This window comes from Fukomys damarensis, unplaced genomic scaffold (genome assembly GCF_012274545.1).
Source record: "Fukomys damarensis isolate Sample0158 unplaced genomic scaffold, DMR_v1.0_HiC HiC_scaffold_14, whole genome shotgun sequence".
NCBI lineage: Eukaryota > Metazoa > Chordata > Mammalia > Rodentia > Bathyergidae > Fukomys > Fukomys damarensis.
The window spans coordinates 72,365,661-72,380,110 of NW_022900926.1; the positions used below are offsets into that span (position 1 = coordinate 72,365,661).

The window sequence follows — 14,450 nt, forward strand, 5'->3', positions numbered from 1 at the left end:
GTGCTCCTTTCTCTTACTGTTTTCTTATCTTCTTACTTACTCTTTCTTTTCTCTTTTCTCTTTCTCTTTGCCAGCAAACAGAAGTAATTTTGGTGACACATGAGAAGCATAAACATCTTAAACATAAAACAATTGGGTTTTTGTGGGATCTGTGCTTTTAAAAATAAGTTTTACAAATCAAGCAGACTAATAAATTTTTAACACTATACCAGCGGGCTGGACATTTAGCTCAGTGGTTTTATCGTCTGCTTTGCAAGTGCAAGGTCCTGAGTTTGATCCCCAGTACCAAAAAAACAAACAAAACAAAACAAAAAATTACAAAACTATACCAGAGCTCTTCCACATACACAATTTTAAGAGCTTGTAAAAAGCACACTCATATTTTTTTAAAGTATGTCACAAATATGTTTAAAAGGTAGATTTTGAAGCCACCAAACAAGTTCCTGAAATGAAGCCTCTAAATTTTATTTGTTTTGATGATCATTCAATACTGTTTTTCTAGGTTGTCCTCTGCTGTCGTTCCCGTCCCTTTATCACATTTTCAAGCTGATCCCAAGCAACACACACACACACACACACACACACACAAAAACGCTCCGCAAATGCTGGACCCGCCAGGCCGTTCACCACACAATGAATGCCTGTGTCATTATTTTTCTGCTTTCCTTCCACATATCCTACTTTAAGAAAAACAAACTCTCAAGGAAAGAAGCAACCATGCCCCTCTCTCTTCAGAGGGTTCCTCAGGTGAAAAAGGAAGAAAAAGGCAGAGCAGACAAGTACCGCCTCGATTCCGAAGCACCCAGATGACCTTGCCTCGGAGTTGTCTCCTGGCACAGTGCTGTGACCAACCCAAAAGCCACTGTCTCAGAGTCTGCAGAATCTGTAGACAGCACAAGCCACCTCGCACTTGCCGTCACAGACAGCGGGAAGAACATCGGGTACAGCACACGGCCTGACTCACTCCACACAGCCAGCACCCCACCCTCATTTACCTGTCCTGTCCACACCGACGAGTGACCTGGAGAGGGCACCACCAGCTGCACAGGGACAAGCGGAAGCTGGTTCAGCCGCGCAGCACTCCACCTGGGACAGGGCACCTTGTGTTTGAACTTGGGAAAACTTCTAAACACCCCACGGACCCCAGGTTTTGCGCCCCCACCACACACCCATTAACTGAAACCAGCACAAAGATGTGAAATATTTTACCTGAGATATTAAAAATAAAATCTACTTAAAAATCAATACTTTGACATGTTCATAATGTTTAACAACCAAATTTTAGGTAAATATTTTTACCCCAAGACATAGTGTAATTTCTAATTTGAAAGAAAGCAAGGCAAAGCAAAATTACTGTGGAAAAATGTTAGCCAATCATTTGAATTCACATTTGAAAAAAAAAAAAAAAACAGTTTTCTATTTTGGAAAAAAAAAAAAAAAAAACAGTTTTCTATGTATTTCAAGGCAGAGTTAAGGAGCATTGAATGTGTATATATCCAAAATGTATAACATGTATACTCTCCCTCTCTGAGTCCTGGTGAAGAAATCAAATCTTGTATTTGCACAGGAGGAACTGCTGGGCTCATGGGCATAGAGCAGGACACTCATGCATTGCCTTAGAGGTATGCATGCAACCCCCAAAGCTACAGCAGGTAGCCTGTCACACTGACAGCTCAAAGAGAAGGACCCGAGTCAGTGGCACACCCTCCAGTTGTGTGCTTCCCTTACCTACGGCTTGCTCACCACGGCCCTGATCAAGGTGCTGACCACACGGAGGGTGTTGGCTCAGAAGACAGACGGCTTTCGGCACATGCAACCCAAGTATTGCAAAAGCTGTCTTCTGCCGGGTGCTAGTAGCTCACAGTTAGTCTCCAGCAGCCCTGTTCTCTGGCTGCAAACATCTCATTAGACTAATGCATTCAGCACAGGCTGAACACTCGATTTACCATAGCTACAGCAATGAATTTCCATTACGATGACAGCTTCGACCACATCATGTCCGGAAAACCAGCCAACCACTGGCTTTAAAGAACACACACATTTTACATGCAGAAAACGAAGCCTCTGTGTGTGTGTGTGTGTTGGTGTGTGTGTGTGTGTGTGTCGGTGTTTCCTTCCTCTTAGCAGCTCCACTAAGAGAAATGTGCAGTGTAGCTTTTTGTCGACATGAGCTGAAAGGTAATGCCACTCCTGCTTCTTTGGTAGTTACGTCCCTGTAATAATCTGAATTGTGTCACAATTGTCAGAATGGGTGTTTCCAGTTGTCATTACCCCTCCCCTGTTGCCATAGAAACCAGACTGTAGCATCATCTCTTTGTCCCAGTCCTGCAGCAATGAGGGCTTATAAGACTGGTGATCAGACAGAGCAAACGTTGGACTTTGGACAAGGAAGGAAGGAAGGAAGGAAGGAAGGAAGGAAGGAAGGAAGGAAGGAAGGAAGGAGGGAGAGAAATGTTTCAACTGCTTTGTTGTTCAGAGAGCTTGTGCGTCCGACAGAGGAGCGTGGCTACGTAGATGAATACATCATGGTTGAACTTATCAGCTCCCAGCTGCCTACAACATGTGTGCACAGGTTACAAACCCTGTGCCTGGGCTCCAGATCTGAAGTGTAAGGTCATAAGCATGTCTACACCCCTGAAGCTGTTTAGGGACTGTTTGGGAGCAGTGGTCCTTGCGCAGGAAAAAAGCTGTTATCCATCCTCCACACCCCATTGCCTTCTTTGTGGCCAGTTTGTCCCAATGAAGATAGTTTTTTCTTCCTCTTTCTTCAGTGAAGTAGAGCAGGGTTCCCATTCACTCTGGGGTCTTGGGGTATTCCCAAGTATTTCCTACAAGTCATCATGTCCATTCTACAATTACTCCCCCCACACACACATTTAGCCGGGACCAAACCTCAAGGAAGGTTAATTTAGCCTTCAGCCACAATTTGGTCAGTTACTGAGAATGTAAAAAATCTAGTTACAACTTGACGTTTTCCTGAATATATGTGAAGTCATGTTGGAAAGAAAATTTCTCCCCTAAAATTATAATAGAAATTCATAATTTTAAAATCAAAGCCCTGTACTTATTGAGCAAGAAGAAACGGACTCCTTTAATTCACTTGACCATGAATTTTGCTGTTTAGCTTTATGAGGGAAAAGGGAGGTTTAGTAGTTTTTCACTTTGATCATTTCATATAAACTGATTTTATTAAAGAAGGAGAAGGGGGAAGGAAGAAGAGGAAGAACAAAGAAAGTAAGATTGAAGGGTGATTTAATATTTTGTCCTGCACCTCTGTCCTAGCTAGAATGGCTGTGGTTCTGCATGTGACCTCAGACACAATCTCTTGCCACATTCAGCTACAAAGCACTTTGAATGGGCTGAGGTATTAAACTGGTCTTCACTTTTCTTTTTTGAAACAGGGTTTCAGTCTGCAGTTCAGGCCACTGTGTGACCCAACTGGCCTTGAACTCGTGGTGACCCTCCTGCCTCAGCCTCCCAAGTGCGGGGATTATAGGTGTCTGGTCCTCACTTTAAAATACTTATTTGGATAAATAAAATAAATCTTTCTTAATATTAAAAATATTACCCTTAGAGGGTGGAGTGATGAGCAGCAGAGAAAGAGTTTCTCTGAGATTTGATGTCCTTACACTGGAATATAACAGTGCAAAAAGGAGGAGGAGGAGGGAAGTGAGTCCCAGGACCCAGGAAGGATCTGAGGTGAGAATTCAAGTCTACGGGAAGAGTGAAGAGAGAGAATTTAACAAAGAGAACAAAGGTTCCAAGCATTGCTCTCGCCCAGATCCCGGACTCTTCAAGAGGGAACTGTGGGCCAAAACTGCAGACACACAGTGACTACTGATGACCTCAGAGGCTTCCACAGAGAAACACACCAGGGGAACAAAGCAGTGGACAAACCAGACTGCAGCAGCTGGTACTTATTTGGATTCTGACCTCACCCAGGAGAGGGTGATTGGCCAGTAGCCATCTTGGAGAGGAGCCAACTGAGCTTGGAACTCGGAAGAGCTGTGGGCAGACTCCACCTAGTGGCTTGTAGTGCCTCAGAGTGGGTGCTGAGTTCAAATCAACAGGAGATCAAGGAATGGAGTTCAAACTGACAGGAGATACATAGACTGTTGTAGGCTCGAAGAATTGGGTCCAGCATTGTAGCCAGAAACTGGCCTGAGCTTCAGAAGAACTAAAGGGGCAGGCTGGCTGGGATTAGCCACTACCCCACGGTGAAGCTGCAGCTAGCTTGCTGGGATTAATCAGTTTGGCTGTGGACTCTGTTTGCCCACAATGCCTAACAGTGACAGCAGAGACACACCTTGCATTGGTTGTTTTGGGGGGTTGTTTTTCTCTCTCTCTCTCTCTCTCTCTCTCTCTCTCTCTCTCTCTCTTTTCTTTCTGTTCTTCCTCCTTTCTATTCTTATTTTCTCTTTTTAGTTTTGTCTGACTGTTTGAACATAGTTTCTAGTTTGTTGTTGTTCTGTTCTTGTTTTTATTTTTTCCTTTTCTCTTTCCCACCTGTCTTCTTCACCAGTTTCCTAAAGTTTGTCCTCCAGCCTTGCTTCTGATCTCTTCCTCTTCTCTTTCTGTTTTTCACTCCCTAACACCTTTTAAATCTTCTCTCCTAAAAGTAAAATTGCCATATTAAGGGCTATAGTTTTGTCACTCTCTAGGCTGTATTTGATGCTATTGTTATTGTTGATTGTACTACCTTAGCCAAGGTGACTAATTGTGCTAATCAGTCGTGGCTTCTGATATTCCAAGACTGAGATTGCCAGGGGTCTTTTAAAAACAAAAACAACCTATAGGCAAGTGCCAAAGAACTGGCAGCTGGGCTAAGTAGGCAGAAACTTCTCATGCCCAGTAAATTAAGGAGGTAGGATCCTGCAACAGACTCAAAACCCAGAAGCTAGCTATGCCAGGAAGACACTTCTGAGAAGTAGTCATTTCCTAAGGGTTCTGAATACTGGCAATAAAGCTACTCACCATAAGGAATTTACAAGCATCAACACAGGAATCAAACTTAAAAACAAAAAGGAAAGAAAATCAGAACATATTTAAACAAGTTGCAACCCCCGCCCAGACTTTCAGCTCATGAAAGGCAAACCCCAGGGGCAATGAAGTGGAAAAATCAGAAAGCCACCCACCTGGACTCTCTGAAGTGGTAACAGTAGATGAATGAGGCTCAAGAAAAAAGTCAAAGCAGAAATAATTTCCCCGATAACTACAAAGATGGTGTCCAGAATGAAAGATACTGATTTTTAAAATAGAGGAGCTCAGGAACATGATGGAAACCATGAATGTCCAGCATAGGAAAAAAGTAGAATCCATGAAACAGACTCAAGCAGATATCCAGGAGATTAAAAGCTCCACTGAAAGTATACATAGCAGAATGAGCCAATGTGAAGACAGAATATGAGACAGAGATGACAAGATTGCAGTCAGCGATCACGAAAAGAAAGATTTCTTAAAAATAGCAAGGAACCACAAGAAATAAATCCAGCAACTGCTAGATAATGCAAAAAATAACATAAGGTTGATTGGAATCAGTGAAAAAGCAGGAGATGGCACAAATGACATAAAGAAACTGTTCTCAGAAGTAATGGCAGAAAACTTCCCAATCAGGGAAAAACAATTTGATATAGAGAGTAGTGAAGCATATAAAACTCTAATTATCCATGATCAAAAAAATCTTTCCCACGACATGCAAGAGTCAAGATTCCAGAAATTCAGCACAAGGACAGAATATTAAAAGCTGTTAGAGAAAAGAAACAAAAATACCTATAAAGGAAAGCCCATCAGAATCATAGCAGACTTCTCAACACAAACTCTCAAGTCAAGGAGGGCTTGGAGTGAAGTATTTCAAACCCTAAAGGAAAACAACATCCAACCCAGACTGATGTACCCTGCAAAACTATCCTTCAAAAGTGATGGGAAAATAAGATACTTCCATGACAAAGAATACCTGAAGAAATTCATGACCACCAAACCAGCACTCCAAAGTGTTCTGAAGGATATTCTAGAAAGGTACAAAAAGAATTACAACTCCATGAACCCCAACAGAATGAATCCACCAGGCAAGGCAAGAAATTAAGCAGAAAATAAAAAGAAGGAAGCCAACAGCAGGAAAATAACATGATAGAGATAAGACAATACATATCAGTTATAACCGTCAATGTTAATGGTCTCAATTCACCAATCAAAAGAAACAGACTGGCAGAATGGATCAAAAAGCAAGATCCAACAATATGCTGCATACAATAAACACATTTAATTCAAAAATAAATTCATAGACTGAATGTCCAGGGATGGAAAACAATATTCTATGTGATAGGAACTTGGAAAAAATCAGGGGTAACTATTCTATTTGCAGACAAAGTGGATCTCAAGCCAGGACTGATTAAGAGAGACAGAAAAGGTCACTACATCCTGGTAAAGGGAACAATCCAAGAGGAAGAGATAAATAAAAATAAAAATATATGCACCAAATAGCAGTGGACCCAACTATAGAAAACAAATATTAATGGACATGCAAAATCATAAAAGCATTAATACAGTTGTAATGGGGGATCCCAACACCCCACTTTCACAAATAGACCAACTAGACAAAAAATCAACAATGAAATACTAGAATATTAGAAATGAACTTAGTAGTTGTCTACAGAGCGTTCCACTCCACAACATCAGAATACACATTCTTCTCAGCTGCACATGGGTCATTCTCCAAGATAGACCATATACTGGCTCATAGAAATGCTTAAGTAAATGAAAAGAATTGAAATAATTGCATATTATCACATCATAGTGCAATGAAATTGGAAATCAATGGCAAAAGAAACCACAAGAACTGCATAAATGCATGGAAGTTACAAAACACCCTCTTGGACAACCAATGGGTCACAGATGAAATTAAAGATGAAATCAGACAATTTCTATAATTAAATGATAAAAACAATACAACATACCAGAATATTTGGGATGCAATGAAAGCAGTCCTACAAGGGAAACTGATTGCAGTGAATTCCCATACCAGGAAAACAGAGCAGGTTCATATAAACAACCTAATGTTGAACCTCAAGCTTCTAGAGAAAGAAGAGCAAGTCAAGCCCAAAGCTCATATGAGACAGAAAATTATAAAAATAAGAGCAAAAATTGATGCAGTAGAGACTAAAAAACAATAAATCAATGAATCAAAGTGTTGGTGCTTTGAAAGATTAAGTAAAATTGACAAACCCTTAGCCTTATCAACAAAGGAAAGAAAAAACACAAATCCATGCAACTAGGAATGAAAAGCATAAAATTACAGCAGATCCTGCAGAGATCCAGAAGATTATACCTACTTCAAGAACCTGTATTCCAAATAAGACAAAATGCAGAAGAAATGGACAGGTTCCTAGATATATATGAATTACCAAAACTGAATCAAGAAGATACAGATTTTCTAAATAAACCAATATCACCAAATGAAATTGAATATGTAATTTTAAAACTACCAGCAAAGAAAAGCTCTGGCCCTGATGGATTCACTGCTGAATTCTACAAGAAATTTAGAGAAGAACTAATGCTGCTACTCCTTAAACTCTTTAATGAAATTGAAAGGGAAGCAATATTTCCAAATTCACACCTGGAAGCAAGCAATCACTCCCTGATTCCAAAGCCAGAGAAGGATCCAACCAAAAAGTAGAATTACAGGCCAATCTCCCTAATGAACATAGATGCAAAAATCTTCAGTAAGATACTGACAAAAAGAATGCATCAAATCATTAAGAAGATTATACAACATGACTAAGATGGATTCATCCCAGGGATGCAGGGATGGTTCAACATATGCAAATCAATAAATGTATTATTATATATAAATGTATTACTGTATTAATAGAGCCAAGGACAAAAGCTATATGATCCTTGTAGCTGGAATTTAGCTAAATGGTACCACCACCTACCTCTCAAGCTTAAGGTCCTGAGTATTAAAAAAATAAATAAAACTATACAATCCTCTCAGTAGATGTAGAAAAAGCATTTGATGAAGTCCAACATCAGTTCATGATAAAAACCCTACAGAAAATTGCTATAGATGATTTTTATCTCAATCTGATAAAAGCCATCTATGGCAAACCAACAGCCAACATCATATAAAATAGACAAAAACTGAAAGCTTTCACATTAAAATTGGGAACAAGACCAGGATGTCCACTGTCACCATTCTTGTTCAATATAGTTCTGGAGACATTAGCCAGAGAAAATAGACAAGAGAAAGAAATAAAAGGAATAAGGATAGGAAAGGAAGAAGTTAAATTATCATTATTCACAGATGACATGGTTCTCTACACAGTTGATCCCAAAAACTCCACCAAAAGACTTAACATTTGATAACCAAATTCAGTGGTGTAGCTGTATACAAAGTCAACACACAAAAATTAATAACCTTCTTGTACACAAACAACAGACTCACTGAGAGAGAAAGTGGGGAAACAACCCCTTTCACAATAGCATCCAAAAAAAAGAAATATCTAGGAATGAATCTATGGAAGTAAAAGACCTCTATATTGAAAACTACAGTACTCTGAAAAGGGAGACTGAAGAGGATATCAGAAAATGGAAAGCTATCCCTTGTTCTTGGGTAGGAAGAACCAATATAGTGAAAATGGCCATGCTTCCAAAATTGTTATACAGATTCAGTGCAATCCCAATGAAAATCCCAACAACATTTCTCATAGAATTAGAAAAAACAATCCTAAAATTCATTTGGAACCAGAAGAGACCTAGAATAGCAAAAGCAATTCTGGGCACCAAAGGCAAAGCAGGAACTATCACAATCCCTAATTTTAAATTACATTACAAAGCTAATGTGATTTTTTTAAAAAACAGCATGGCACAACAGCAAAAGAACAGACTTGAGGATCAATGGAACAGACTAGAGGATGAACCACCTTATCTTTGACAAAGGAGCCCAACACCTTCACTGGAAGAAAGATAGCCTCTTTAACAAATGGTGCTGGAAAAACTGGCTTTCCACATGCCGAAGATTGAAACTAGACCCATATCTCTCACCATACACTAAACTAAAATCAAAATAGATCAAAGATCTAAATATTAAAGCAGAAACACTAAATCTGCTGAAAGAGAGAATAGATAGATAGAATGCTTGAGGACACAGGAGTAGCCAAAGACTTCAGAACAAAACCCAGACCACATGGGAAATACTACAAGAATCAACAACTGGAACCTCATCTTATTAAAAAGCTTTTGCACAGCAAGAAAAACCACCAACAGAATGAAGAGACAACTCACAGAGTGAGAAAATTTTTTATCAACTCTTCAGATAAAGGACCATTATTTAGAATGTTTAAAGAATTCAAAAAATCAGACCCCCCTAATTTAAAGACCAAAAATGGGCATCTGAAATAAAAAAACACTTCTCAGATAAAAAAATTAGAAACAGTAAATAAATATATGAAAAAATGTTTAACATCACTAATCATTCAAGAGATGTAAATTAAAACAATGCTGAGACTCCATCTCCAGAAAGAATGACTGCTGGCCGGGGGGTTTAGCTCAGTGGTTCCGCTGCCTGCCCTCTCAAGAGCAAGGTCCTGAGTTTGAACCCTGACACCAAAAAACAAAAAAAAAAAGAAAAGACTGCTATCAAGAAATCTACCAATAACAAAAGGTGGAGGATTTTGTGGGGGAAAAGGAACCCTTCTCACTGCTGATGGAAATATAGGACCGGTGCAACCACTGTGGAAATCAGTGTGGAGATTTCTCAAAAAACTAAAATTAGAGGTTCCATTTGACCCAGCTACTCCTGTTTTGGGTGTCTTCCTGAAAGAATTAAAAGCCTCATATCACTGTAATATATGCACACCCATGTTTATAGCAGCACAGTTTGTAATAGCTAAATCTTGGAAACATCACAAATGCCCATGAACCAATGAATGGATAAAGAAGACGTGTTTTTTCATACAGTGGAGTACTACTCTGCCATAAATTAGAAGGATGAGCTTCAGACATTTATAGCTAAATGGATGGACCTTGAGACCACACTCTTAGGTGGAATAAATTGGCCACACATGTTTAAATACCACGTTATTTCTCTGGTGTGAGAAACTAAACATGGAAATAAGGATTGATTGATGTACAATGGACGTTGGGAAATGGGAAGGAAGTGTTCACATGGGAAGGGGAACACGGGAGGAGGGAGGGGGAAAGGAAGGAAGGGACAAGGAAACAGTGAAAATAGAAGGAAAAATGGAAACAAAGCTTTTGTACAGAGGGAGGGGAGGGGGCTTGAGGGGGGAGGGGATAAAATTAAATTACATTAAAATTTTAAAAAAATTCCCCAAGCCTTGTGAAAAAAGAAAAAAGCTTAGCACAATCTACATGTTCTAAAAAAGGAGATTCTGGTTTTCTACCAGTTCTGGTAGGGTTTCTGATTCTGATCCTTGAGTTCCATACGTCTTTGCCTCCTCCCAGAGTGAGAACGGTGGCTCGTCCTTAAGTCAGATGTGTCCAGGATGCAGAGGTTGCTGTCCAGTTGGTCAACTTGGCACTGAGGCCTAAAACTGAAATTAACTAATACGTATCAAGAAATTCGACCAGCATTGTTAAGGTTCCCAAATGTTTTTAACTCCAAAAGAACGTTAAGTTAAACTAAGGGACTTCTCTGAGCGAATATTCTGACTCTTACCCACCCTTGGCTGGCCCTCAGGGCCTTAGGTGGGGCCATGTTCTGCAGTGTCCTTGGCACTGGTCTCACACTTCTCTTTCAGCCCACAGGCAGCCCGCTTCACTCTTTCCACAAAAATCTTGGTTGGTGGCTAGCAGCAGCCAACCTGAGGAGCAAGTTAACACTGGGTTGTCTCAAACGCAAACGTGAAGGCAGTGGGGGTGCAGCCTTTGTTATTCTGCTAACCGCCGACCTTTCCCGGGGATTACTGGTCCATCAGGTAACCCACTTCCAACCGTCTGATGAAGTGTGTAGCGTCCCCATTCCGCAGATAAGGAACACTGAGACTTGGGGATTTCCAGTGACCTTCCCAAACTCACAGCTCAGAAGCGGTGGATATAGGACTCGCCCAGGCAGTCTGTCCCGAGACACTGCGCTTAATCGCTACACCATGTGGCCTCTGGCACTGCCCCTTGTTCCAGCTCTGCTACTGATCTAATGACAATGATCAAATCGCTACCTGTCTTTAACATGGAGGATGGCAATAGGGACAAGATAAGTTTCTTGGTTCCTTATGATTCTGGCATTCTTCCATCCTATGCATTGCTTTTTCTGCCCACACTTTGTCTTGGAGGACTGCTCAGCTGTGACTGTGATGAGGGCTATAATTACTGAAGGAAAAAAGCACACAATAGCATCAGTAAGACCTGTCTCTCCCTCCTTCCCTCTCTCTCTCTCTCTCTCTCTCTCTCTCTCCCTCTCTCCCTCCCCCCCTTCCTGTCTCCCCACTCCCCCACCTGGTAAACTAGCACTTTGGATTGCTGATTTGGGTAACAGGAAGAAAAGCCAAGATTCTTTTCCTGGAGTAGAAAAGGGAGATTCCCCTCTCTTGTACTCAAATGGCCCCATGAGTTTTCCTCCACATCACTCGACACACTTTGCCTGAAGTTTCCTGAAGTCAGGGGATCTTCAGGGTTATAGAAAGTACGAGCTTTATGATTGTTCTGCTGAATTTGGTCTTGAAGTTGGTCCTAATTCTTCCTATGCCCCTATCCCTCCCTTTTGGAAAGGGAATGTTTGCCCTATACATAGTACCATTGTTTGCCGCTTGCCTTTTTAATTTTCCAGGCTTACAGCTAAGAATTTGCTTTTGAGTCTCAGAGGCGACTTTGCACTTGGACTTGGACGATGCTGGAACGGTTGGGACTTTAGGGAGGGAATTAGCGCATTAGTGGCTGTGCGCTGGATAGTCGTATCATGATAGATGGAATTATGAAATTGTGGATACATTATTTGGGATCAAATATCATTTAAGGAGATGTATTTGGGTGTCAAGCTGACAAGGAGTGGTATTGTCAACTTGATTGGCTTGGAAGCGCCCAGGGGATTATTAAAGCACTCTTCTGGGAGGGTCTGGGTAATTGAGGCACGACCTTCGGTGCTACATCTGGTCCCTGGTCTCCTCCTCACTGGTGCTATTCCCCTGAGCTGCTTCCAATCCACCGTGAAGTGAACAGCCATGCTCTACCATACCCTCCTGCTACGATGTTCCTGCCATGGAGCAAGCCAACCAGATTGAAACCATGAGCCAAATTAAACCTCCCTTCCTTAAAGCTGAGGGTGTTGGGTAATCTGACCCAGAAATGGAAACACTGATGAATACGGATGTTGTAGAAGAATATAAAACATGAGGCTGGGCGTACCGCATAGTGGCAGAACACTGGCTTAGCAGGGGCGAGACCCTGAGTTCACTCCCAAGCACTAAAAAAATGAGGAACAAATTGCAGGTTGTGAAATAATAGGCAGAATATAATTTTACTTTGAAAAAATAATGACTTGCAAAATACGGGCAATATGTTGATAGTCATGATTCCATGGTGATAAAATTATGAATGATTTTTAGCCCTTTACTCTCTCTTTTTCATATTTTCTACCAAGGAACACCCACTTCTATTGCAAAATAGAAGTTGTATGATTAATAACAGAAGTTTTCCTTGTCATCGTGGCAAACAAAGTTGTTTTTACTTCTTATAAATCTGGACCCTCAATTTTTATCATTGAAAAAAAGATAAGACATTTGCCCCATGGTGGTAGGTTACTTTCAGCCACAGACTTAGCTTCAGTTTGAAGAGTGTACCCAGCTTCCCCTGGTCATCCTGTTGTCTTAAACTCTGGGCTTCATCCTCGTGAACGTTTCTAGAGTCCATGCAGGGACAGGCTTCCTGTCTCCTACTCTCAGTGGGGCCTTCTCAGAGCTCATACCACCCTACCTCAGTTTTAGAAAAGCCATGTGCTAGACACAGTAAGTTAGTAATCAAATGAAGTGAAAATCACTCTCTTCCAAAGAAAAAAATGACTCACTCAAAGTTTCCTCAACCCAAAATGTGTCCCTTCCACAGGGCCTCCTCCCCTTGCTTGTGGGTGCCTGTGACTGTGCTGTCATTTAGGGACTGTCTTAGTGGAAACTTTTCTCCAGGCCTGGCAACTTGGTGAGAGCACTTCCCGGAGACCCTCATTCCAGGTCCAGGGACATCAGGACTTCTCTTTGGTCACAAAGCTGTAAAGTCCAGGTGGTGCGGAATGGAGCTCCCAGCATGCAGTGCAATGCCCGGTCTTCAGCAGGAAACTAACAAATACATGTTTCTGAATGAATTAAAGAAATAAAGGGTTAAAGCGAACTAATCTTGATCAGTGTTATCACAAGCTTTCCCATCTGATTCTCTCCACCTCTAAAAGTGATCAATTTTAGGTATCTGTCATTACATTAATATATTTGCTAAAGTTGAAAAGGAAAACATCTGCCTATTGAAATATTATCTCCTTGTGGTCCCTTGCATTTCTTTTAAACAAATGTGACTTTCAAAGTTCATACAGTTACTCTCTAAACCCTTTCTTCTTTTCTTTTCTTTCTCTTTCCTTTTTTTTAAATGCTGCTGGTGATCAAACCCAGGGCCTCGAGCATACTAAGCAAGGGCTCTACACTGAGTGGCACCTTCCCAGCCCTCCAAGTTCTTTTTTCCTACTTCTCCTTTTTTCTTCTAAGACTTTTCCTTCCCACTTATGGCGGTGAAACAAACCCTGGAATGCTGAGAAACTACCAGAAACTACTACCTTAGCCAAACCTCTACATGTGCTCCAAGTGGCCAGAAAGGAAGCCTTCAAAGAAAGTACTGAGCACATAAAACTTCAGCTGATTAGGGTTCAATATCTACAGAAACTCTGTGTGTGTGTGTGTGTGTGTGTGTGTGTGTGTGTGTAGGGGGAGACCAGGGAAGGAAGATAGAATAGGGTTCACCCAAGACAGACTCCACATTTTTTAAAACTTCATTTAAAAAAAACAGACTTTTAGGGTTTGACTGGAGGATAAAGTCATTGACCACCGGAGGCTCCATCCTCCTTTATTTGAGGGAAGAGCGCCAGGACAGGGCCCTTAGGAGCAAGCACACAATCCCTGCCCTCTTACAGCAACTTGAATCTGAACGCAGACGACGCACTCTGAAATTTTTCATTTTCTTTAATAAAAAGCAGCAGGTTGGTGAATTAAAAGCCATGGATTAATAAATTCCACTAACAGACAACCAACTTGAAGTGTGATTCATGTCTTGAATAAGCCTACACAAGCTAGAAACTGAACCCAGAGACTGTGTGGAGAAAAGAAGAGGAAGAGGGAAGGAATGCTGTAAAAACAAAAACAGCTCAAACTAACTTTTAAAAAAATAAAGAGTATTCACTGGCAAGGAATCCAGAGAGTTTTAGGTGAGGATGTTTCAATAGCTCACCCAAAGACCTGGTTTGA

At 41.0% G+C, this 14,450-nt stretch overlaps 1 protein-coding gene across 6 annotated transcripts in view; it reads right to left on the minus strand.

Annotated features, from left to right (window-relative positions):
- The window catches only part of Scml4 (Scm polycomb group protein like 4), a 99,137-nt gene extending 97,051 nt beyond the window's left edge, over window positions 1-2,086 (minus strand). For 4 of the 6 annotated variants that reach the window (XM_010635322.3, XM_033763428.1, XM_010635319.3 and 1 more), the window contains exons 1-2: window positions 1,729-2,086; window positions 996-1,086 (exon numbers count right to left, since the gene is read on the minus strand). The gene's annotated coding sequence lies outside the window, so the exon portion shown is untranslated. Of the gene's footprint in view, window positions 1-995; window positions 1,182-1,728 lie in introns of those variants that run through there. The other 2 variants (XM_019209206.2, XM_010635323.3) reach the window with 2 other exon arrangements.
- Window positions 2,087-14,450: the final 12,364 nt, after the last annotated feature.